The 24885-nt window shown below is 50.9% G+C and overlaps 1 protein-coding gene across 3 annotated transcripts in view; it reads right to left on the bottom strand.

Annotated features, from left to right (window-relative positions):
- The window catches only part of P2RY11 (purinergic receptor P2Y11), a 139904-nt gene that overhangs the window by 50875 nt on the left and 64144 nt on the right, over positions 1-24885 (bottom strand). The window contains exon 1 of one of the 3 annotated variants that reach the window (XM_069604053.1): positions 24232-24717. The exons of 1 other annotated variant lie outside the window; for it this stretch is intronic. The gene's annotated coding sequence lies outside the window, so the exon portion shown is untranslated. Of the gene's footprint in view, positions 1-23593; positions 23750-24231; positions 24718-24885 lie in introns of those variants that run through there. One more of the 3 variants, XM_069604054.1, reaches the window with a different exon arrangement.

Below are 24885 nucleotides of genomic sequence, written 5' to 3'. Positions count from 1 at the left end.
GGCATGGCCTAAACGACCCGGGACCGCAGAGGTGAAATTTGGAGAAAAAAAAATGTGTGAAGAAATGAGGGAAGTGAAGCGCAAATAGACCTGCACAGCCCAAGGCCTGCACCCTCCACACTGGGTGGGCTGAGTCCATCGCCCTACAACGGGGTAGCGGCTCCATCTGGAGTGCTCGTGCGCCCTCAGTGTCACCTATCTGTCTGAACCAAGCCAGGTGTCGAAACAGCATGGACACCGTCACGTGTGCCCCTTTGTCAGCGTCCCCTGGTGTTTCCAGGTGCCATAGGGATGGCCCGGAGCCGTGCAACCATCTGGCCACCGCCACCACCATGCCACAAGGTTTGCCCTCTAGACTGTGGACCTGGCCAATGTGGCCCCTGGGCCTCCCCAGGTGCGGCTTTGCCGGCCTCTTTTGACTCTGGTGAATGCGGGTGAAGACGTGGACCGTTGTCCTGCAACCCCACAAGTGTGAAGGAGGGACATCGTCCTCGACATTCCCCTGAAGACTGTGAGCCTGCAGACATGGATTTACTTAAAATCGCCCAGTTGGTGGGCAATGTAATGTGGTGCACACCAGTAGACTTGGAGTGCTTTATGTTGTGTCAGTAGCCCTCAGTGGTGCCGTTCAGGTACATGAGAGCCACTCACCCAGGTTAATAAAGGGTGTGTAAAGTAGTAGAGTGGCTCAAGTAGTAGTAGTAGTGGTGGTTATGTTGGGACTTTGGGGTTTTGTTTTTATTGTTATGAAAAAGGAGGAGTGTTGCCTGTCTCCCCTGTTGGGAGACATGGTATCGGCCAGTGTGTTGTCTTGGTCACGTGGGAACCACGTGACCAAGTTAATAAAGAGAACGAGCTCGGGAGTCAGACCAACTGGACTCCGCGTGTGTGTGTGTTTTGTGTCCGCACCATGCTGGTGCCTCACCACGTGTGCTGGGCCCAAGGACGGGGCCCAGCTCCAGGAGGGTGCCCCTGCCGGGAAACGCTGTCCCTGTGTGTTCCCCTGGCCCTGTGAGTCGGGCCAGGGTGGCGACCCCGGCCTGGGTGCCCCCAGAGCCGGGGCCACGGTAAGCCGGTTGCCACCTGGCCATGTGCGGAGATCCGGATCGGGTGAGGTGACCCCCACCCTTTGTGTCTGCGGCATGAACGCCGCCCCTGTGGATCCCATTGGGTGCTATGCAGTCAAACTCGCCTTTCCCGCCACTGAAGACATTTGCAAAAGCATTGCCTAGCCATGTCATCTCAAGTGCAAAGGTCGACTAGGTGCCAGAGACAGCCTTTCACAAAAACGGGTCTCAAAACGCTCCCACAATTAGTTGTAAAATTTATTTGAAAAGAAGGCAATTGTAGGGGGCAGTGGGAACCAGGGGATACAGAAATTATGATCTAATTAATTTTAGAAACTCCTCTCTGCCTTTTTATGACCGAGATACAACTTCTGAAAAGTATTTCCTTTTCCTGGAGTTGATTGAGGCGCGTTTAAGCCTCAGAGGAAGGGCACAAGCTCGAAACACGAGTCAGGCTGACTCACAACACAATTAAAACTGACTTGAAACACAATCAAGTTCAACTGTGATCTCGCAGTATTCAATAATTCATGTCATTCGCGCAGTGTGAAAGTATCTGTATTTGTGTATTGGTGTATAGAGCAGTATACCCACATCTACTTTCACCCGCTGCGTTTTGTTCACTATAAGGTTGTATATGCTATACTTTAAGGCAGACATTGTGATTGTTTTAGCGCCTGGGTTTCTAGTCTTCTCTGCTCTACTTCGGATAACTCACCGTGTTTGCAGTCCATAGGACCCCAGGAGGATTTTTGGCAGATTTACCGCAGGCGGAATTACCACACGGTAAATCCGGTGATTTCTGGAGTTGAGGATTTGCCTCCAGCAACAAGCTGGAGCTGAATCCGCCACTTTGCCGCCAGAAATCGGGGGATTTATCATGCGGTAGTTCTGCCTGCCAGCCGGAAATTGCGGGAAAACGGCATTAACAAAATTACCTCCACTTTTTTCTCGCACCCCCAACCGTGTAGTAACGCCCTTCAAAGAAAGGAAATGGATGTGGTTAAAACAAACTTGTCATTGTGGTTGGCCTTTGCTCAAAACAAGCAAATAAGAAGCACCTTTAGGTCAGGGACATTCTAAGAATTGAAACTCCACCATACGTAGAGCATATATCATTCTGCACGTACTACTTTCCCCACCCCCCACCAAGCGAGAGCAGAGGCACCAACTTAACTCGCACAAAGACTACTGGGCCCTGGAGTGAACCTTCACAAGCCCAACCTTATGATATTCCAGAATAAAGCAACGAACAACAGCTACACATTCAGCGATGTCCTAATGCGTAGAGGCCATTCTACCCTATCATGAAGGACCCAGAATGCTTCAATCCATGGGAAAAATGAATGTTACAACTCTTTGACAGCATCATCTATCCTACCCCACTTTATGGATGTGAGGTGTAGGGTCCAATCTTAGAGCAGGCATTGGCAAAGCCAACAGTTTTGGCAGCATGATTCACCAACTCAGATTTGTATAAAGTAGCTCTTGGACAAAAACAATTTCCTGCAGAAAAAGGTTTGCATTTGGGCTAATTTGCATACCCACAATGCCTTGCTGTTGTGGCTCAGAAATGGAGGTGAACTTCCTGCAATGGCCATTAGGTGGTATTGTGGGATGTGTGACTTGGCGGAAATTGACTTTCCTACTTTCACATTTCAGATTAAAGGGTTTTTTCAAACCTTTTATATATATATTGGCTTTAAAATACACACGCACGCACGCACGCACGCACGCACGCACGCACACACACACCCACCCCCCCCCCCCCCAGAGCCATTTGGCTTATGGACTGAGACACGGTTTAACGTTTTGTAAAGCACAAGCACAATATGAGTTGGTGCTTTTTAAAATACACAACAAAACGGCCGCCAGGTTAACTTAGCCTATTGGGCCAGTTGATAGATGGTTCTGCAATCTTTCATTCGTCGTTATGACATTGTAGTTTACGAAGTACGACTAAATACACAGTCGTTGAACCCAGGAGTGTTGCTAGATCTGGAAAAGATCTGGTGCTACGTTAATGTCGGGACTCGGCAGCCTTTTGGTTGTAGCCCCCGAGATTCTATCAGAGCTAAAAACAAAAAGACCCAGGGCTATAGTCCCCTACCCCCCCCCCCCTCTAGCAATGCCTCTGGTTGAACTAGATAAAATCACTTCTGATGAACGAATCTCATCTCTGTGTCCCGAAACTCAGTGAGATGTCTCTTAATCTGGACTCAAATATGCTCCCATCAAAGGACCAAGACACAACAGATATCCTGCACGATGAAGATGGTGCAAGATCGTCCACAGACAAAAGTTCACACCACACGATATTTCTCTAACACCAAAACCTCCCATTAGGAAAAAATTATCTAGAACCCAATCAAAAAAGGAATCTAAAATAAATAGAACGCAAAGGAAAACCGAAAATACAGAAAACTTCTAATAACGGATCTCGCACGTTTCTGTGAAACATTTCGCTGGCTAAAAGCACCGCCAATCGACAGAGAGGAGGTGATATGAATTCGAGCGACATCATCTGTATTAATGATGAGAGTCAAAAAACAGGGGACAAAACGTCAAAAAAAATTAGGTTAACCAAAAGAGTGTCCTCAGGGACTAAGCGATTAATATTGCATGCACTGGTTCAAAACATTGAAACAGGTTCCACGTTTGAGCACGAGTGTATATCCAGGTGAGGCGAGTCCTCTCCCGGATCAGCTTCGCCTCCACCAGCACGCTTTCGAGGAATTGTACCCACTAACTGACGGAAGTCTGATCGAGGACACTGTCATGGTGTCAGGGATTATAAACATGGGCCCTCCCGCATGGGAGGCCCAAGGGTATAAACTGGGAGGTGGGGTTGTTGTGGGTCCGGCCTTTTAGGTGCTCGCCCCATTAGCATGCGGGTGCCAGGGCGGGCGGCCTGGTCCCCACTACAATACAGAACCAGACAGCCGGGCACCCACCACGGAAGGGAGGTGGCAGGGGCAGGTGAGGACAGGCAGTCCCTGCCCTGACACCCACATCAAAGGCCCCGCTCCCATCCGGGCGGATGGGAGACAAAGGGCCTGTTGATGCTTCCAAGGGGAAGGGGGCTGCCATATCTGGAGGAGGGCAGGCAGCCCCCTGTCTTTGTTTCCCCGGCCCAGCACCAAGTGCAGGAGCACTGCCATCGCCGCCGCTCCGCGAGAGATGGGCGATAGTAAGTAAAAAAGAATTCCTTCCCACCCAGTGGTAGGTAAAGTTGAGGAAAACTGAAGCTAAGGAAATGCTGCAATGTTCATGAATATAAAAACCAAAACACAGAGGCAGGTTTCCACACTTGAAGTAAGTATTGATATAAGCAGAAGCCCAGTTATCCACCAGTAAGGAGGAAAAGCATAAAATACCAAACGGCGAACACCTTACAAAGCAAACAATCAAGTAAATAACCAAAGTCCTAGGACCCGTCGCCAAACTTGAATGTAAGTTTCACGAAACAACAAGTGGAATGCCGACATATTGCTTCAAAACAAGGAAAAAGGCGCACAACAGCCGGAGAAGATAAAATGCCTCTCCAGGGTGCATGAGAAGGGCAATCCCAAAAAACGGAATTCAGTTGATGAAATCCGAAGCTCGTGAATCCACCACTGTGGACGGAAAATTAATAACGCCTCACAAGGGGCCAAATCCCAAGTGGATCATAGAGCTAAAGAAATGCCTACATACAGTGGGAAAAGGCAAAACGCCTCCCACAAGGGGTGCAAGGAAAGGTCAATCCCCAAAACTGAAGGCCTGTTGGAAGCAAACCAAAGCTCCAGAATCCACCTCTGAGGATAAAAAAATCAATAGCGCCTCTCAAAGGGCCATATCACAAGTGGGTCACAAGAGCTATGCCTCAAAGCGAGGGAAAAGGACCACAACAATGGGGCCTCCCCGAAGGACATGGCAAGGGCAATGCCCAAAACCGGATTATGTTGAATGCAAGTGGAAGCTCAAGAACCCACCTCTGAGGATGAAAAGTAATAGCGCCTCACCAGGGGCCATATCACAAGTGGATCAAAGTGAGCTAAAAAGGATGCCTAAACACAGTGGAACAGGCTCACACGCCGCACCACAAAGAGATCAAGTGAAGGCAAGCGAATGCTCCAGAATCCACCTCTGAGGATAAAATATTACTAATGCCCCTCAGGAGGCCACATCACAACTGGGACACCCGAGCGGTAAGAAGGTATGCACATGCCTCAAAGTGCGGACCTCAAAGTGCGGAAAGGCGCTCAACAGTTGATGAAAGGCGTATACCTCTCCTCCTTACATGGAAAAGACATAAAGAACGCAGAGGAAGGTCAACTGCAAAGTCAAAGAAGAGACACCAGACACAGCTCACACGCTGGGTCCACCAAATACACCAGACACAGCTCACACGCTGGTTCCACCAGATACACCAGACACAGCTCACACACTGGGTCCACCAGATACACCAGACACAGATCACACGCGGGGTCCACTAGACACACCAGACACAGCCCACACGCTGGGTCCACCAGACACAGCTCACATGCTGGGTCCACCAGAGACAGCTCAGACGCTGGGTCCACCAGATACTCCAGACACAGCTCACACGCTGTGTCCACCAAATACACCAGACACAGCTCACATGCTGGGTCCACCAGACACAGCTCACACGCTGGGTCCACCAGATACTCCAGACACAGCTCACACTGGGTCCACCAGACACACCAGATGCAGCCCACATGCTGGGTCCACCAAATACACCAGACACAGCTTGCACGCTGAGTCCACCAGATACTCCAGACACAGCTCACACGCTGGGTCCACCAGACACATCCCACACGCTGGGTCCACCAGACACAGCTCACACGCTGGGTCCACCAGACACACCAGACACAGCTCACACGCTGGGTCCACCAGACACAGCTCACATGCTGGGTCCACCAGAGACAGCTCACATGCTGGGTCCACCAGATACTCCAGACACAGCTCACACGCTGTGTCCACCAAATACACCAGACACAGCTCACATGCTGGGTCCACCAGACACAGCTCACACGCTGGGTCCACCAGATACTCCAGACACAGCTCACACTGGGTCCACCAGACACACCAGATGCAGCCCACATGCTGGGTCCACCAAATACACCAGACACAGCTTGCACGCTGAGTCCACCAGATACTCCAGACACAGCTCACACGCTGGGTCCACCAGACACACCAGACACAGCCCACACGCTGGGTCCACCAGACACAGCTCACACGCTGGGTCCACCAGACACACCAGACACAGCTCACACGCTGGGTCCACCAGATACACCAGACACAGCTCACACTCTGGGTCCGACAGATACTCCAGACACAGCTCACATGCTGGGTCCACCAGACACAGCTCACATGCTGGGTCCACCAGACACAGCTCACACGCTGGGTCCACCAAATACACCAGACACAGCTCACACGCTGGGTCTACCAGATACTCCAGACACAGCTACACGCGGGGTCCACCAGATACTCCAGACACAGCTCACACGCTGGGTCCACCAGACACAGCCCACACGCTGGGTCCACCAAATACACCAGACACAGCTCACACGCTGGGTCCACCAGACACAGCTCAGGTGCTGGGTCCACCAAATACACCAGACACAGCTCACATGCTGAGTCCACAAGACACTCCAGACACAGCTCACACGCTGGGTCCACCAGATACTCTAGACACAGCTCACATGCTGGGTCCACCAGATACTCCAGACACAGCTCACATGCTGGGTCCACCAGACACTCCAGACACAGCTCACACGCTGGGTCCACCAGATACTCCAGACACAGCTCACACGCTGGGTCCACCAGATACTCCAGACACAGCTCACACGCTGGGTCCACCAGACACAGCTCACACGCTGGGTCCACCAGATACTCCAGACACAGCTCATACGCTGGGTCCACCAGACACACCAGACACAGCCCACACGCTGGGTCCACCAGACACAGCTCACACGCTGGGTCCACCAGATACACCAGACACAGCTCACACGCTGGGTCCACCAGACACAGCTCATACACTGGGTCCACCAGATACACCAGACACAGCTCACACGCTGGGTCCACCAGATACACCAGACACAGCTCACACGCTGGGTCCACCAGACACAGCTCATACGCTGGGTCCACCAGATACACCAGACACAGCCCACACGCTGGGTCCACCAAACACAGCTCACACGCTGGGTCCACCAGATACTCCAGACACAGCTCACACGCTGGGTCCCCCAAATACACCAGACACAGCTCACACACTGGGTGCACCGAACGTCACAAGCTTTGTATGAAGGGCGGCAGGGAACAGCCTCGAGTTGGCCCTACGTGGATGTAGGGCCCCTGCTCACCTGATCCCTTGTTCCCCAAAATATTTGTGTTATATTATCGGTATGTTTTGTTGGTTGGTTTTCTTTCCACTAGAACTCATGATATAATAAAGCTTGTGGCCAAAGTTTTTCCAACCTACCTCTTGTTTGGCCTCATCATAATGGCACTGTCATTACTGTCATTACTGTCACCTGTCACACCCTGCATGGCTCCCCCACACTAAAACACTCCCAGGAGTGTAGATACAACAGTGCAAGCTTTCATCACACGCAGGACAGGCACGGCAGATGCTGTAGCAAGGCACGCGCTACACGTGCACAGAGAAAGGGTGACCCGCCAGCAAATGCAGCACACACACATAGGGAGGAAAGGTACAGCAGAGCAGCCCCTGTCCAAGCATTACTCCCACAGCAGGTACATCACACGCAGAAGTGCAAACTCCCCCCCCACACACACACACACACAGAAAATGCACAGCACAAACAAAAGCAGCGCAGCCTTCAATCATACAGAACAGACGCATCGCAAACATTACTCGAGAAGGGGTAGGAGCCGAATGTGACATGTGGCACATGCCACAGCGTGCCACAGCATGCCACCAATCTCTGGACTGGCTGATGGAAAATGTGCAGTTTTAAGGAGTTCAAACACATTCTACAAGTGAAAAATACCCTCTCAATCATTGTGGGATTGTTTTATATTGAAACACTTTCAGCAAATGCTTAGTTTAAGCACGTATCATGCCACAGCATGTCACCAATCTCGGGACTAGCTAATGTCAAATTTACTGTTTAAATGACTTTAAAGACATTAAACAAGTGAGTAAAAAGCCTCACAATCATTGGGAGATGTTATAAATCAAATTTAAAAAAAAAATGAGAATTTTGACAGCTTCCTAGAACTTTCAACCTTGTTTACTGTAGTCTGAAGTTCTACCATTGCACCAATGCTTTACACAGGCAACTGCTGGTGCTAGTTCTTATGACCTATTCAAACAGCAAGGCCTGAAAGTCCCTTTTCAGTGTCAATTACAACGTGGCATGCCACCTAAATATTTCTTTATATCTGCTTCAAATCAGTTTTTTCATTGCTTCAAAATTACTTCAGGCATCTCACCTCTTAGTCTCTTTTCTTATGTTTCATACCTTTCAGCAACTGAACGTTTGAAAGCACTTGGAACTCCAGCATGCCACAGCATGTCACCCCTCTCGGGACTAGCTGATGTCAAATGTACTGTTTAAATGACTGTAAAGACATTAAACAAGAGAATGAAAAGCCTCACAATCATTGTGAGATGGTATAAATCAAATTAAAAAAAAATAAAAGAAAAAATTATATTTGGGAAGCTTCTTAGAACTTTTAACCTTCTGCACTGCAGTACTGAAGCTCTACCATCGCACCAATGCTTTAAATGGCAAATAAATGCTGCTAGTTCTTATGACCTATTCAAACAGCAGGGTTTGAAAGTCCCTTTTCAGTGTCAATTCTAGCGTGGCATGCCACCTAGATATTTCTTTATATCTGCTTCAAATCAGTTTTTTCATTGCTTCAAAATTACTTCAGGCATCTCACCTCTTAGTCTCTTTTCTTATGTTTCATACTTTTCAGCAACTGAATGTTTGAAAGCACTTTGAACTCCAGCATGCCACAGCATGTCACCCCTCTCATGACTAGCTGATGCCAAATTTACTGTTTAAATGACTTTAAAGACATTAAACAAGTGAGTAAAAAGCCTCACAATCATTGGGAGATGTTATAAATCAAATTTAAAAAAAAAGAAAAATTTGATTTTCAACAGCTTCCTAGTCATTTCAACCTCGTGCACTGTAGTCTGAAGTTCTACCATTGCACCAATGCTTCAGATGGGAACCTTTCTGTTGCTACTTCTTATGACCTTTTCAAATAGCAGGGCCTGAAAGTCCCTTTTCAGTGTCAATTCTAATGTGGCATGCCACCTAAATATTTCTTTATATCTGCTTGAAATCCGTTTTTTCATTGCTTCAAAATTACTTCAGGCGTCTTACCTCTTAGCCTCTTGTGTTATCATAGCTCTCAACCATTTGTCTCGCAAAGGCGGGTGAAATCACCCAATTTTGTTTTTGGCGGGTGAGACGCCCATTGGAATGAATGGGCGTGCAGGAGGCTTGGCGGGTGAGTCAGCCCTTTGCAAGGCGGGTGACACCCGCCAAAAGCGGGTGAGTTGAGAGCTATGTGTTATATTTCATAACTTTCAGCCACTTGGAACTCCAGCATGCCACAGCATGTCACCAATCTCTGGACTAGCAGATGTAAAATGTACTGTTTAAATGACTTCAAAGACATTAAACAAGTGAAGAAATAGCCTCACGACCATTGAGAGATGTTATAAATGAAATTTAATAATTGAAAGCCTGTACTTCACCTTGCGGCTGCTAGCTGTCTGTCTCCTGTGCATTACACAATATGGCCTGGATATAAGTAGAATCCTCTGACAGCGAGTAAAGCAGAGAAGGGCCTTCAAACATTCTGCAGGACCCCTCTTGGGACAGCTGATGGACAAAGCAGCATGGGCAGGCCTAGGGCCGCTATCCCATAAACTGGACTGTCTCCTGGGCTGGGTCGCCTTCTCGCAAGGGGCGACAGATGTGAGACCCAGAGCCTGCAAGAGACAATGGCAGGAGGAACATAAGGCCAGTGGCGAACCACTGTCCGAATCACGCAAAGGACTCACAAAAGAGAGGCATGCTAAGGGAAAGGCGTGGTGGAAGGGACAAGGTGAAATACCCCTTAGCCCACAGGAAGACCAAGAGGGCACCGAATGGGATTCCAGCAGCACTGAGAGTTCTCACCTTTCTGTGAGCTTGGCCACTCCTCAGGAAGGAGAACAGTGCAAAAGGCACAATAAGAGCGTTTAGAAACGTAGAGATAGTTCCCTGGTCGACCCCTTTCATCCAGACCTGCTACTCCACCCGAGATCCTCGGAGGGGAAGCCCCCACTTAAGGCCAAAATGTACTTGAGCAAGTGACTGCGCACGCGTCTAAATAAGGAGGTGAGAGGCTAATTGAAGGCACAATATCCCAGACCTTCTCTGCCGGATAAAGTAACGGACACTCTGGAGGTGGACTCATTCATGGTGAAGCACACCAAGGACCTGAAAAGGGCATTGACCGCTCATGGATAGCATGCCAGGACACGCTCCCCGATTCAATAGGTCCATTGGCCAAGATCATTAAAATGGTGGAAGAGACCAAAGAGGCCCTGCCTATGGATGTGCATATTCTGGCTAATTGGGCACAAAGAGCAGTTTAGTAAGTGATACCAACTGTACAATAGCAGCGGAGTGCAGAAGCTCGATTGTAGTAAAGATCGACCTGAAACTCGGGGAGTTGGCATCCTCTGAGGCCACTGCAGCAGCTAAAGGGCTTTTGTTTGGAAAAGCTTTTGTCAAAGACATGTCCAGATTTGTTAACACCTTTGCTGCTCTGGACAAAGGTCAGACATCATTAAAAAGAGTGTTTGTGCCCTGTGTATACGCCAGGGCGGCAGAAGCAGAGGCGTCTCCGCCAGCCACTGAGGATGCCAGAGGCCCTATAGAGGAAACAACTGGTGACAGCAGGAAGACAGAAGGCTGAATCCTTCCTTCCCCTCCCGTGGAAGAGGCAGGGGTCGGGGTTGGCACTGCAGAAGCAGGTGAGAGTACAGTCGTATGCACACAGCGCAGCAGCAAGCAATGCAATTCCCGCGATAGTTGGTAGGCTAGCGATGCACCTAAGCGCTTGGGAGGAGCTTACCGTGGACTCTTGGGTGAGCAGTAGAACAAGTTACACAAAGGGACCAACAAATACAGTGGTTCAACTCAAGGTTTCTTGGTAAAAGAATACACATTTATTTACACAGTCAATTAGAAAACATTACACTAGCAAACGCAGCTTAATATCATACACTAATACACCACAATACACAACCAATAAGTTACTGAACAAGTTCAGCTCCCCTGAAGTGGGAGCAAAATGGCACTTCAGTTACGTTAAAAAGGGGTAAAAAGACAAGGTTATAAGAAATGCAGCCCAAATACATTCATAGGTAGGGCAAAGGTTTTCAGTTAACTACAACCAGCAATTCAATTCGATAGGCCTTAGTCAAAGTCAATGGTTCAGAGTCTTTGTATAGGATAGCACAATTCTGGTAGATAACGGTTAAGTCTTTGCCACGGTTTTTAGAAGAATTTGGCTAGGTGAAAAGTTACACAAATGTTTAGGGAAGGACCAGCCTTCAAAGAGGGGAAAGTTTCACAAACTTTCTCTGTGGTCGAAAAGATTTCCGGACCGCGTTTGCACAGTACCTTTAAAGTGAAGAAGAGCTGTAGCTGAGGCAGTTGTTCCTGGCAGTTCGAGCAGACCTCGCTGTTCCTGTGCTTCAGTCGTGGGGACAAGAAGGAGGACGTCGGGAGGTTCCTGCACTGCCCAGGGACGAGGCCACAAGCTTGGCTAAATGTCGGTTTAAGGTATGGGTGCCTTAAACAACACAAACTGGTATCCTTCCCACTGGCTATCCGGTTTTCCACAGCACTCTGTAAAAAATTCGACCAGGAGGGGACGGTTTCCAGGTGGCTTGTGAGTTGGTTGGTCCCATCAAATTCAAAGGAAGAAGTTAACCTTGAAGGGCTACTCTGTCGATGGAGTTTCAGGCAATTCAGACCTGCAGCAGGGCTTCACCGGTCGTCCAGGAGTTGCAGCAGTCCTCTTCCTTCAGCTCGTCTTCGGTTCTTTCATTCCAGTGGTCGACTCTGCTTTCCAAGTCCCAGAGACCTGCTTTTAAACAGTTTTCCCCCATTCATTCCAGTCTGGCTGTCACTCACACAGCAGGGTGGCTGTTGTTGCCGGACAGCCAGCCAGCCAATCACGCCAGAGTGCATTCAGGTCTCCTAGGAGACTAAGCACAGGGAGTTACGGGCACCTCCCTCACATTCTGTCCACCCCAGACACTGAGGCGCCAGAGGAGGGCTTCAGCACTGAAACCCGCCAGAGGACAACGAACAAAGGGACCAAACCTGGTTAAACACAAGAAGGACCTTTCCTAAAAGAAACAGCGAAAAATGTCGACCGGAGTCTGTTTTTACAGATAGGTCTTGGGAGCCATCTTGAAAAACATGGCTGACCCGATTTTTTGCTACCTTTGTTCGCGGTCTGGTGAAATCATGATAGTTTGATCTAAACCACTGCCACCAGCCATTTAAAGTAGGAAAGGGTAACATTTGACTGTTACATGAGTGTTTTGACTCAGGGAATGCTAGACAACCCCTCCAGAACTCTATAGGAAGATAGTGCATTCTGGGTCAGTAAATATAAAGAGACTAGTAAAGTCAATCTAACTTTACATGCTCTGGGAGACATATGATTGCTCTTCTCTCTCCTTTCTCTTCTTTGCCCATCAATGATGGCACCCGCTGCAAGGTCTTTCTTGCCCTCTCCACCTCCAGGGTCATCATCAATGTCTACTGCAATGGTACCATCATGGTCCAGGGTCCTCAAACCAACCTTCTATTCTTTCATAGGCTCCTCCCCCGCCTTATCAACCTCCCTCCGCCTTTTGCACCAGCTCCTTCAGCTGCCCTGGCTCCCATGCCAGCTGTGCCCACCTTGGCTCCCTTGCCACCTCCTAACCACCCTTCTACCCTCGCCATGGCTTTCTTGCCACCACCCCACACATTGGCAACCCCATCTGCCTTCTCCTCTTGGGTGAACCAGTCACCCACTAACACTGTATCTGGGGCTCCCTTGCCCCCTGTGGTGCCTTCCGCACTGGCTCCCTCCTCACCCATTATGGTCCCGGCTCCCTTACCGGCCTTGGCTCCTCTGCCCCCTTCTACCTCTGTCCCTCAGGTACTATCGTCACTTAGGGGGGCCCACTGTCCCCTGCTCCCCCCGTAAGTCTTTCACTGATTGCAATCTGCTCCACATTGCCATGGTAAGCACTCGCTCAGCTGTCAAACACTCCTCTGACATCTGCAACCTCCTTGAACTCCTGGATTATGATGTTCTTGCCATCACTGAAACCTGGTTCAAGGATTGCTCTGTCACAAGTTTTGACACACTTCTCCCAGAAGGCAACACAATACTCTCTCTTCCTAGAGCAAACAGACTAGGTGGGGGAGTAGCATTGATCTTCCCCGAGTGTATCCCTGTGTCTCTCTCCTGGACTGATCATTTTCTCCTCTATTCTCACTTGAAGCTCTCTTCTCCCGTTGCATAGGTAAACCCGGCACTGCCTCCCGTCTACAAGGTCATCTGACCCATGAAAAGAGTCTCAGTAGCTGCCTTTGCCTCCACCTATCATACTCCTTCCACTCCTGCGACTGACTCCCACACTGCCACAGCCCTCTCAAACTTTAACCTCTCTGTTTCCAATACTCTTTATATTCTTGCCTCTGTCATCAGGGTACGATTGAAGCCTAACAAAAAGTGCAACTCTTGCTATGACTCCAAATCAGCTTCCGTTAAACACAAGTGCAGGGCAGCCAAATAGAAATGGGATTCCTCTGGCGCACCCTCTGACAAACTGGTCTGCCGCCTCCTCCAAAGGCAGTATAACTCTGCATCTGCTCCCAGAAAAGAGTCTTTATACAATCCCGCATTTATACGATATCCAATAACACAGACACACTTTTCAAAGTCTGCAAGGAATTAGCCAACCCTACCGCAGCCTCCTCCACCACCTCACACCACCACCTCGCACCATCCACCACACATGACACAAAGTCAGGCACGCACACAGTGTCAATGAAAGGGAAGGGGCACCTGAAAGCAGACATGGATGCGTGTCAAAGGGCAAAATAACACACATACTGCATAGCACCTGCATCACACACAAGCATGTGACTGGAATAGTCCTTCCACAAACATTGCTGATGCCAATACACAGATGGCACGTAGTATAGCCATACCAGAATTGTCAACCAGCCTCAGATGGAAGTTGAATACTACTGACCATGGGCCATGTACAATGCATGTCAGATGACATTTCATGGAATTCACTATTAGAAAACACACATATGTCACAGGGTGCAACAACGCTAGGGTGTTGTAATACATTGAGGGCAGGCATACGGATTCAATAATGCTAGGTAACATTGACATCACGCAATTGAATAGGCATATTGAAGGGGATAACAGGGTTTAGAAGTGTGTGGGTGCAGTGCAGTACATGGGTAAGGCCTCAACTACGAATAAAAACACAGATCCAGTAATGACAATGTCGTGGCCGGGTGGCAGTGTAAGGGTAAGTGCCGTCATCATGTGTAAAGTGTTGGTAGTGGGTTGTAGGGATACAGTAAACCCCACCCCCAAGGGCGGGGGTGGCTGGGAGGCAGTGCATGGGTTTAAATGGTTGCTAAGAGTACTGTGTCGTAGCAGACAGTGTGGGCAGGTGGCAAGTGCATTCTCTCAGTCATTTGGGACTACAGCAGGGGAGAGGAGGACAGAAAGCACAACACATGAGGAAGCATCAGAAGTGCCTGCAGACCCGGAGAAGCTACACCTCCAGTTACATAGAGGCAGGGAGGCTGTACCAGAGGGAGGCCCCAGCTCAACACAGATGTGAACCACAAACTAATTTCCTTGAGGAGCAACTGACCCTGAGGGAGTAAGAAAGGGATGATCAAAGACCATGAGAATGAAGTAAATACTGGAGGTGGAGTTGAAGGAATTGCTGGCCCAGGACACATAGGGACTTGCTAAGAATGCACAGGGTTCAGGAATGAACACTCATAGCCACTGTGAGCCTGTGCCATCATCACAGTCCTAGGGAGATACCTTGCACCAAGCCTAAAGGACTTTTCACACAGTCCAGGACTGGCAGAGTTGCAGAGGGAAGAGTGTAGAATCATAGAAATCCTGATAAAGCCTGTTGCAGTAGTCCATCATAGGAATTACCAGTCCTCTGGAGACGGTGAGCTGCTGGGGGATGGAGAGGAAAGGAAGAATGCCTCTGAGGATGAGCAACTTGCAGGGTGACCTCACAGAGATGTCAGTCATGTGATGATAGAAGGCAACTGTTGAGTGGAAGATCATCACAGGCTATCTGCGACCACAGGTTGGAGCAAGAATAGGACCAAGAGAGGCTGGACAGAGAGTGCCATGGAAGGAGGGAGCAGGTGTGGTGATGAGGATTGCCTCTGTGTGCAGCATATGGTTTGTATGCAGTCTGCATGACAACAAGCACATATCAGTCTAACATCACATGGGTCATACATGGCAGTCATTACAATGTAGCCTGAACTGGCAGACAATCATAACACATCACTCAAGTAACATACACATGGCCTGTACACACACACATCACCACTCACGGACATTCCCTCATACATTGGCAGGTCTCCCACGCCTTGGATCTGCTCCACTGCAATGAAATCACTAGCGATCTCTTCATGTCCAGTGAGTTCATCGTCCTCTGGTGGTGACCCACTGCCAGTCACCAGAGTAGAGGCACACTTTGTAGCCAGCTTGTCTTTTGCTCGGTGTTGGAAGTCATTCCAACGCTTCACAACGTCACCAGCTGTGCGCCTCCCATAGCCCAAGACGCTAATACGGTCAGCGAGGCACTGCCAGTGGGTCATACGCTGAGCAGGTGTATGTGTGCTCCCTGCCTGCACCAGCATGTCACGGCCATGTTCCAACATGTAGTCCACGAGCATCTCCAGTTCCTCATCACAGAAACTCCTCTTTCTCGACGTGTGGGACTCCTTTGCCGTGTCTGGGGTCTTAGCCTGTACTGCTGGAGCATGCTTCTGCTTCTTGTGAGGTGGTGCAGACCCTGAGTGGCGTGTACCCCTCAGGTCAGTAGGGGCTGGAGTACAGGTGGACTGGCCTATGGAATCAGCCCCCAATGTAACTACAGAAGGTCAGCTTGCAGGTAGCAGTAGCTGGGTGCTGTTGCCAGGACTCTGCGCCACACGTGTCTTGGCCTTAGTGACAAGGGACTTGGCCCCTGAGTCACACTGGGCCGGGACCAATCCATTCCTAGCTGGGTGACCCTGAGACAGGGTGCCGGTTGCTACAGCTGCCCCTGCAGCTTCCAGACCCTGGCCGGTGTGAACAGCAGATGACACTGCTGCTCCAGATCCCCGGGTGCCGGTGCCTGGAACTTGCACAGCACGTGTCTTGGCCTTCCGGACATGGAAATCGGCCATTGAGTCACCCTGTCCCTGTGCCGGGATCACTACCGTCCGGGCTGGCTGACCCTGAGCCTGGGTAGTGGTAGCCGCAGCTGCCCCTGCAGCTTCCACACTCTGGCTGCTCTGAACAGCAGATGTCACTGCTTGTCCAGGACCACAGGTGCTGGGTATGTCAGCAGCTGCTGCATCTCCCTGGCCCGGTTGGGTGTGGGGCATAGTTCTCCCTGCATGGTCCTGCACACCTTGCCCACGTGGACCACCTTGGCCACCTTGTCCACCCTGGCCACGTCGCCCACCTTGGCCAGCTTGGCCACGTCACCCACCTTGGCCACCTCTGGCAAGTCGCCCTCCCAGTCATGGCACTGATGGACTAGCGCAATGGGAGGTGCAGCCAACAATTGTCCTGGGCAATTGGAGTGAGGGGCCAGGGTACGTGATGAAAAACGTACCACTGTGCTCCAGAAAGGCTCTATGTGACCCCTGGTGAAAAAATAACGGGTCACGCAATGCTCAGGCACCCGAAAAACAAAAATCAACGTGTACGTGACCCCTCGGTAGCCCACGTTGAGTAAAAAACATCCTGCAGTACACTGTGTCACCCAGCAACACAAAAAATGTGTACGCGAGGAACACATAGGCTACTATAACCTCGAAAATGGGGTACGCGTCACACAGGGGCAACCATAGTGGTAAAAATGTGTGCACGACTCACCGTCTGTCTCGTAGAATGAAAAAAATCAGACGTGTGTGTGCGCGTAGGCAACTCCCGCGCAAAACAAGAAGTACGCACTGCCACAGTAGTGAACTATTTGCGTGTGAACCCACAAAAATATGAAGTTCATGCATCCGTCCCCACGAAAAGCATGTACAGTGCACTGTTGTCCTACGCAGACCTTTACCCCCATACTGATTGACAACGCTCAACGTCCAGCGCATGTCACGTAACTTACGCGCTTAAGGCCTTTCCTCTGATTACACGCTAACGCGCTGTTTACGCATGTGCGGAGTCACTCTGTTTACGGCTGGCCACGCGAAAGAATATGGAAAAACCACTCTTCTGCCTACAAGGCCATTTACCTGCCTCCAACTGCCCAAGCTGCCTCCTACGAGCCATCTGCTGATGCCAGCCCACTCTGTGTGCCTGCTGCCCACATGACCTGCATTTTGGTGCCTGCTCATCAGCCATTGCCAGTGATCCTGTCGTTGTGACCACCTCTGCTGTTCCTGAAGACTCCTGACTGCCATACCACCGCTCCACAGCCCAGCCCCAGGACCACCTTGCCCACCCACACCTACCTCAGGGGTTGCCATGTCTGACACCACACCATCTGAGGCAAGTGGCAACCCCCCAGCAGAGAGGCAGAGGGCTGTCAGCTTCTCACCCATGGAAGTTGGCATCCTGGTAGAGCAAGTCCTGGCGCATCATGATGCCCTCTTCCACGGCCCATCGCAAGCTGGCAATGAAGGACGAAGAAGATCTAGGGGGACATCGTGGGGGCCATCAATGTAGAGGGGCTGGCACCCCGTGACTTCCATCATGCCCACAAGTGCTGGGAAGACTTCAAGTCCAGGACCCACAACAAGGCCCGGTGCCTCATCAAGGCTGGTGATGATCGAGTGAGGTGCCGGGGCCAGTTGACCACCGACGAGATGAGGGTCCTGGAGCCTACCCAGTGCTATACCCCCAGGTCTTGGAGTTGGTGCTCCATCTGAAGTCGAATGGTTCATGTGTTCTTGTCCACCATTGAGCATGTGCATGTTGACATGTGGCTGGAGTGTGCACCTTGGCCTTATGTCTGGCATGCCTCCTGTACAGATGTCTGTGTGCATGTCCCTGACAGTGCTGCATGAGAGTCCATTCAAGCGTGTCCCACATCAATGGTGTCTATGTTGCGCACCGGCATGTAACGATGCACACATGTTTGCATACCTGTGTCTGGTCTGGGGCATGCGAGAGGTGTGACACATAAGTGCTTATGTCATCATCATGGACATGCATCTTGTACATGTGCGTGTGCCTTAGTAGTGAGTGTGTAACTGTCCAACACTCCGCACGTATGTTACTTGAGTTCTTGATTTGTGATTGCCTCACGCTGCCAATTTACCCTTGAGTGCACTGTGACGTGATAGCTCCATGGCCTGCCTCATGACTGTCAGGTGATGTGTGTGAATGAGATGTGTATGTCCCATGATGTGTGTGAGCTGAATACAGAATTATGATCTTGTGTCAGTGCCTTGTGCATGGATGTGAATGTCTGTTGTGAATGATACACATGTTTGTGAATGTGTGTGAATGGCACTTCCCTGTGTGTAGTGGAGGGTGATGATGGTTGCGATCTTTGACAGTGATACTGATGTACATTTGCATTGTGAAAAACACACATACACACATATGTTCAGTAGCCTGGGGTTTGTGTTCTATGTTTCCCTATCCACAGTGACGATGGAAGAAGAGGGCGGAGAAGGCGCTGTGGAGCACCGCAGCAGGGATGCCTCCACCAGGCATAGACGCAGGGCCCAGTCCTCCTCCCAGGTACCGTCATCTTCCGGGAGCGAGGAGACTGGTGCTGCGTCCATGACAATGGCCTCAGCTGCTGAGGGGAGGCCCAAGAGGGTGAAGTTGGTTGTGGGCACCTCAGCAGTGGGAGGTACAGGTGAGCGCACACAGGGGCAATCCTATGCAGAAGACAGTGGGGAGTCATCCAGGTTGGTGATGGTGAAGGAGGAGGAGGAGGCCATATCAGCCCAGCACATGGGGCCCGGTTGGGGTGATGAGGTAGGTGTGAGTGGTGCAGTCCAGGATCAGGGGCCGGAGGCAGTGCAGGTCACGTGGAGGGGCCTCTGACTGATCTTGTCCCTGGAACTGCGACTGCACCAGTATGCACCTGCGGGCATGCCTCAGGCCGGACCCCTCCACAGGTGGCGGATGTATCCATGCAAACAGATCGTCCACTACCTGCGGATGAAGCAATTTGTCACAGGGTGGATCTGTTGCTAGCCGTTGCTAGCCGGTATTGCGAGGCGTACAGGCACCATTCGTGATGATGTGCAGGCTTCCAATCGTGGGCTTGCACATCATCACAATGAGGTCTATCGCCTCATTAACTAGCTAGCTCAGTTCCTGGTCACAAATCTGGTACATGTGCTGGCCACTGCTGCAACCCCCTCTTCCTCCTCTGTGCGCCAGTCCTCCTCCCTGCCATCTACCGGCCCAGATACCACCCGAGCCCCCTATGTACCTGCCCCAACCCCGGCGGCCAGTCTGGTGGAGATCACATCCCTGCCACAGTCGGGAGTCAAAGGAGGATCAGCAGAGGTTAACACTGCAGCGACAGGAGCTATGGCAAGGGAGGAAGTGCAGGCCCCAAGAAGGAGGGCACGTGCATGACAGCCCCGGGTTGTATCATCATCCCGGAGGCTGTCCTTGTGGCGCAGGCACCAGGCATTTTGGCAGCAGCAGGCTCAGGAAAGGAGGTAACAGGACTCGGGGCATTCATCATCAGAGGGGCAGGTATCGGCCATCGGGCAGGAGACAAACGTGGACCTTACGACAAGGATGTCTTCCGTGTTGGAGCGTTTGGACCGCCAAAACGGGTAAGAGCGGCAGCGGGCACAGGAGAAGCAGCTCACCATGGCCAGGGCAGAGAATTCACTGCGTCTGGCAGAGAGGCGGGTGGAGGTCCTCGAGGAGACTCGCAGGGCGTTTGAGAGGAGCATGAAGGAGTCCCTGCAATCCCTCGAGGGCGAAGCCGAGGCCCGCCTACTGGAAGTGGACGCAGTGTTCGATGACGACCTGGCGGACACTATGAGAGAGCATGGTGAGGAGATGGACCAGCCTGCTGCCTTTGTATAGAGTTCTTTAGGAGTAGGTTTCATTTGTTTTTTTCTTTTTATTTGGAGTTTCTGGACTTTGCTCCGCATCTTGTATATAGTTATTTTTGTATTGTATTTTTAGGATTTTTCTACATGTTTTGGGCCATGGACCCTGGATCTTTGTAAATATTTGGATTTTAATTTGGAATGGTTTTCACATGATATGTGATTTCATTTGCACATACATTAATGGACAAGGACCACATTTTTGACTCTTTCATTTTTTACATCAAATTGATTTTGGTTTTCACTTTATTTTGATTTTTCATTTGGTTCATGCATGTTTGATTTGTTGTTTTTACTTTGTGTGACTTAGATACATGTTTTTTAATATAATTTTTTGAAATTGAAATCGAAGTGGTATCTGGTCTCAACGGTTTAGTGCATGTTTCACTCCTCCTTGACGCATTTGCGTGTCCCTGCTGTTCACCAATGTTGTTCATGTTTGTGCACATGCATGCATGTGTGATGTTAGGATTCACATGACATAGGGAGCATGACTAATGGATGCGTGTTGAGGTGCACCAGGGGGAGCAGCGTGTGGTGTCATTTTAGTTGGCATGTGCTGCGTGGTTGTATGTTGGTCCAATGTGTTTTGGGGTGGGGGGCAGGGACATGTGGCAGGGCCTGCCTGCAGTTTGCCGTCACTGGTGGGGGTTGGGGACATGAGGCGGGGCCTGCTTGCAGGTTGCCGTCACTGGTGGGGGGTGGGGACATGAGGCGGGGCCTGCCTGCAGGTTGCTGTCACTGGTGGGGACATGTGGCGGGGCCTACCTGCAGGTTGCCGTCTCTGTTGGGGGGTGGGGACATGAGGTGGGGCCTGCCTGCAGGTTGCCGTCACTGGTGGGGGGTGGGGACATGAAGCGGGGCCTGCCTGCAGGGTATGGTCACGGGTGTGGGGTGCCCGTGTGGTGTGGGCTGCCTGCGGGGTATGTTCACAGGTGATGTGCTGTCCCATGTGGTGTGGGCTACCTGCGGAGTATGTTCACTGGTGATGGTGTGGGTCCCATGTAGTGTGGACTGCCTGTGGGGTATGGTCGCGGGTGATGGTGGGGGTCCCATGTGGTGTGGGCTGCCTGCGGGGTATGGTCGTGGGTGATGGTGGGGGTTCCATGTGGTGTGGGCTGCCTGTGGGGTATGTTCACAGGTGATGGTGGGGGTCCCATGTGGTGTGGGCTGTCTGCAGGGTGTGGTCGCGGGTGATGGGCGAGCCTTGTGGTGTGGGCTGCCTGCGGGGTATGTTCACGGGTGATGGTTGGGGTCCCATGTGGTGTGGGCTGCCTGCGGGGTATGTTCACAGGTGATGGTGGGGGTCCCATGTGGTGTGGGCTGCCTGCGGGGTATGGTCGTGGGTGATGGTGGGGGTTCCATGTGGTATGGGCTGCCTGCAGGGTGTGGTCACAGGTGATGGGGTGGCCATGTGGTGTGGACTGCCTGCAGGGTATGTTCACGGGTGATGGTGGAGATCCCATTTGGTGTAGGCTGCCTGCGGGGTGTGGTCACGGGTGATGGGGGGGCCATGTGGTATGAGCTGCCTGCGGGGGATGGTCCACTGCTGGGGTCTGGCTGTCCCGTGAGGAGGCGTCTGCTTCCAGGGGAGTTGTGCATGTATCACAGGGTACACGCAGGCTTTTCCATGTGATATGGCTGGTGAGAGCGGGGTACACAATTTCACTGGGGCGCGGACAGGGTACACGCGGGCCTTCCCACGTGATTTCGCGAGTGGGGTACATGATTTTGCTGGGGTGTGGATGGGGTATGTGCGGGCCTTCCCACGCGAGTTGGCTGGTGCGAGTGGGGCACGCGATTTTGCTGGGGTGTGGACGGGGTACGCATGGGCCTTTTCACGCGATTTGGCTGGTGCGAGCGGGTTACGCTCTGATTTTTCATGCAATTACAGTGGGCGGGATGTGTGCTGGGTCACGGATGGTGCGGGGCGTTGCGCCGTATTGGGCATTTCATTGTCTTTTGCCTGCGCATGGGGCCGTGTTGGGGGCGTTGCTGGCACTACTTGATGTTTATTGCGCCACGGTTACTGATGCCTCAGACAATCCATGAATACGCGTGCTGCGCAATTGCTGGTTTGTGCCACAGCTGGTGCACGCATGGCACATGCTCCTTCTCGGCGTGCAGCACTTGTGCTGCTTCTGCGCTGGATTCTATGAATTGGGCCCTAAATCTGAAGATTTAGCAACATTTGTAAATTATGTTTTCATGATCGTGTATATACTCTGATATATAAGTTATACATATTATCAGTAGGATATGGTTGTACTGTATTTATCACAGTTCGTACAGTCAAGTGTGAAACGCATGAATTAATGTACAAACACACACACTTTAATATTGCGACCATACTGTTTTGGAAAACATGTACACAATACATGATTGACATTTAAAGCATTACACAGTAACAGGTTTTGGATTGAACTGTTTTTTACATTTAGTATTATGCAAGAAAAGCACAAGATGCAAAAACTTTCAGTAAATTGTTTCTATCCTACAAACTTTCAGAATTGTACATGCAGTTTGTTTTAAGTTGTAACTTAAAATAAGAAAAGGAGCAGCTTTGAACCATGTAAGAGTTCACATTAGAGGTAGAATTTGAACTTTTAATATCGTGAGATATAATAGTGCAGTGGTTTATGGAGCTGTGCACAGAACAGGAGGTCATGAGTTCGAATCTTCCGTAGAGCCTTTCAATTTCATTTTTACAAAAAAGGAATAAAATTGGCGTTTCGTATTTTTATTTTTAAAAAGGAGGATTATAATTTGAAAAAACGAAGAGACAGATTTACCATGACACGTGAAACCTTTTTTGGGGCATGGCATGTGGCACCTGCTAGTGGCACGTGTCACTTGTAGTGGTGACATGCAGTGGCACGTGTCACTGGCATATGACACATGCCATATTCGGCTCCAACCCCTACTGCATTACTCTGCAAAGTACACACACTAAACCCGCAACGAGGACCTGGGCAGCCTTATTTCACACGAAGGCAAAGCACGGCGTGTGTCGGCAATACATGCTTCAGACAAACACACAAAGAGTACACCGCGGGCTGCAACACAAGCTGTCAAAAACATGGAAAGCAAGTACGAGGAGTGAGGTGCGGCCAGCAGCCGTGCACCCTTCCCTCACGCGCACAATACCTGCAGGAGACTTCTTTTCTCAGCAGTGCAAGCGTCCCGTGCACCGTGAATCCGCCAGTCCCGGGAAGCAGCGGCGCAAGCTTCCCCCGTGCAAGCACAGTACCTTCCAGTGTTCCTGGCTCCCGGCTGCACTTAGCGGCTCTAATGGCATAGCACAGCTTTCTTCTCACTAATATACACAGGCCTTTCCCGGAGGAAGTGGGCGTGACTTCCTCGAGCCGCCTAGTCCTGCAAAAAGCAACTATCTACCTACATGCACAAATACTGCAGGGGTGTGCATGTAAAAAGTTTCCTCCCAGAAGAAAGTTATTTATAATTTGGGGCGGGTCAGGAGGGGGCAGAGCAGAAGTACCTACAGGACCCCAACCCCCCTCCAAAATCAATAACAATTGTTGACAGCTCTCGCTTAAATCTGTTAACAAAATTTGTCATTGCACTTTGTCGTCGATTTTTGTGTCATTTCACCCTTGGTCTCAAAAGCCTGATGTTGCATTCATATTTCGCCATCAAATGCAAAGACCTACGGATGTCTTGTATGGCAACTTGAAGCCTAAACTTCCAAAAACAATATGTGTGCGTACGAATGCATTAACCCGCTGCGCTGCCTTCCTTTGCTTTGGGTATAGGCCCAAACTTACCTGAAACACGTCAAAGGAGCTCTGTCCAGAATCAGGGCAGGCTGGAGTAGGACCACCAGCTTGCTGGGTCCCCGGTCGGGGGCTGTCCGTGCTTTAGGGTGACATGCGGTGCAGGACAAGCTGAACTTGGTTCGGGGGTCCCACAGCCGAGGCTTTGCAGAGGCGCGTGCCCGGAATCGCTCCGAGCAAGGGTCACCGCGGAGCTGCTGCCATGTGTGCAGCGTGTGTACACTCCGTGCTCCTCTCCCCCGTGAGAGAGGCCCTCCGCGGCCTGTGCAGGAATGCAGGCTGCATGCGCCCACAGCCAGCCTCTGCTGTGGGGGGAGGTGCTGTGCTTACTCCAAGCCCTCCTCTTCAAACCTCTCCTGTTGCTGTGCCCTTGGCTGTTTCCGAACCTGGCGCTGGCAGATAACAAGCTAACAGTCCCGCTTCCACGTGACCGTGGGAACACAGCAGCCCCAGTCTACGGTGCGGATGTCCTGCCTCTGTGAGTCAGGGGCGAGTTTCCGTCTGCTTGCCTGGGCTGTGCGTGTGGCTCTTCGGTCCGTGTGGGCCATGCACTCAAGATTCAAATATACACCGCACACACCTTGCAACCTGCGGAGTCTCCAGGCATGGCGAAGTCATAGCGGGTCTAACCCTTATTTATTGTGG

This window comes from Ambystoma mexicanum, chromosome 3q, assembly GCF_040938575.1.
Source record: "Ambystoma mexicanum isolate Mex_15411 chromosome 3q, UKY_AmexF1_1, whole genome shotgun sequence".
Taxonomy (NCBI): Eukaryota; Metazoa; Chordata; class Amphibia; order Caudata; family Ambystomatidae; genus Ambystoma; species Ambystoma mexicanum.
Note: the sequence above shows the minus strand (reverse complement) of the source record. Positions and strands in the feature narration are given on the sequence as shown.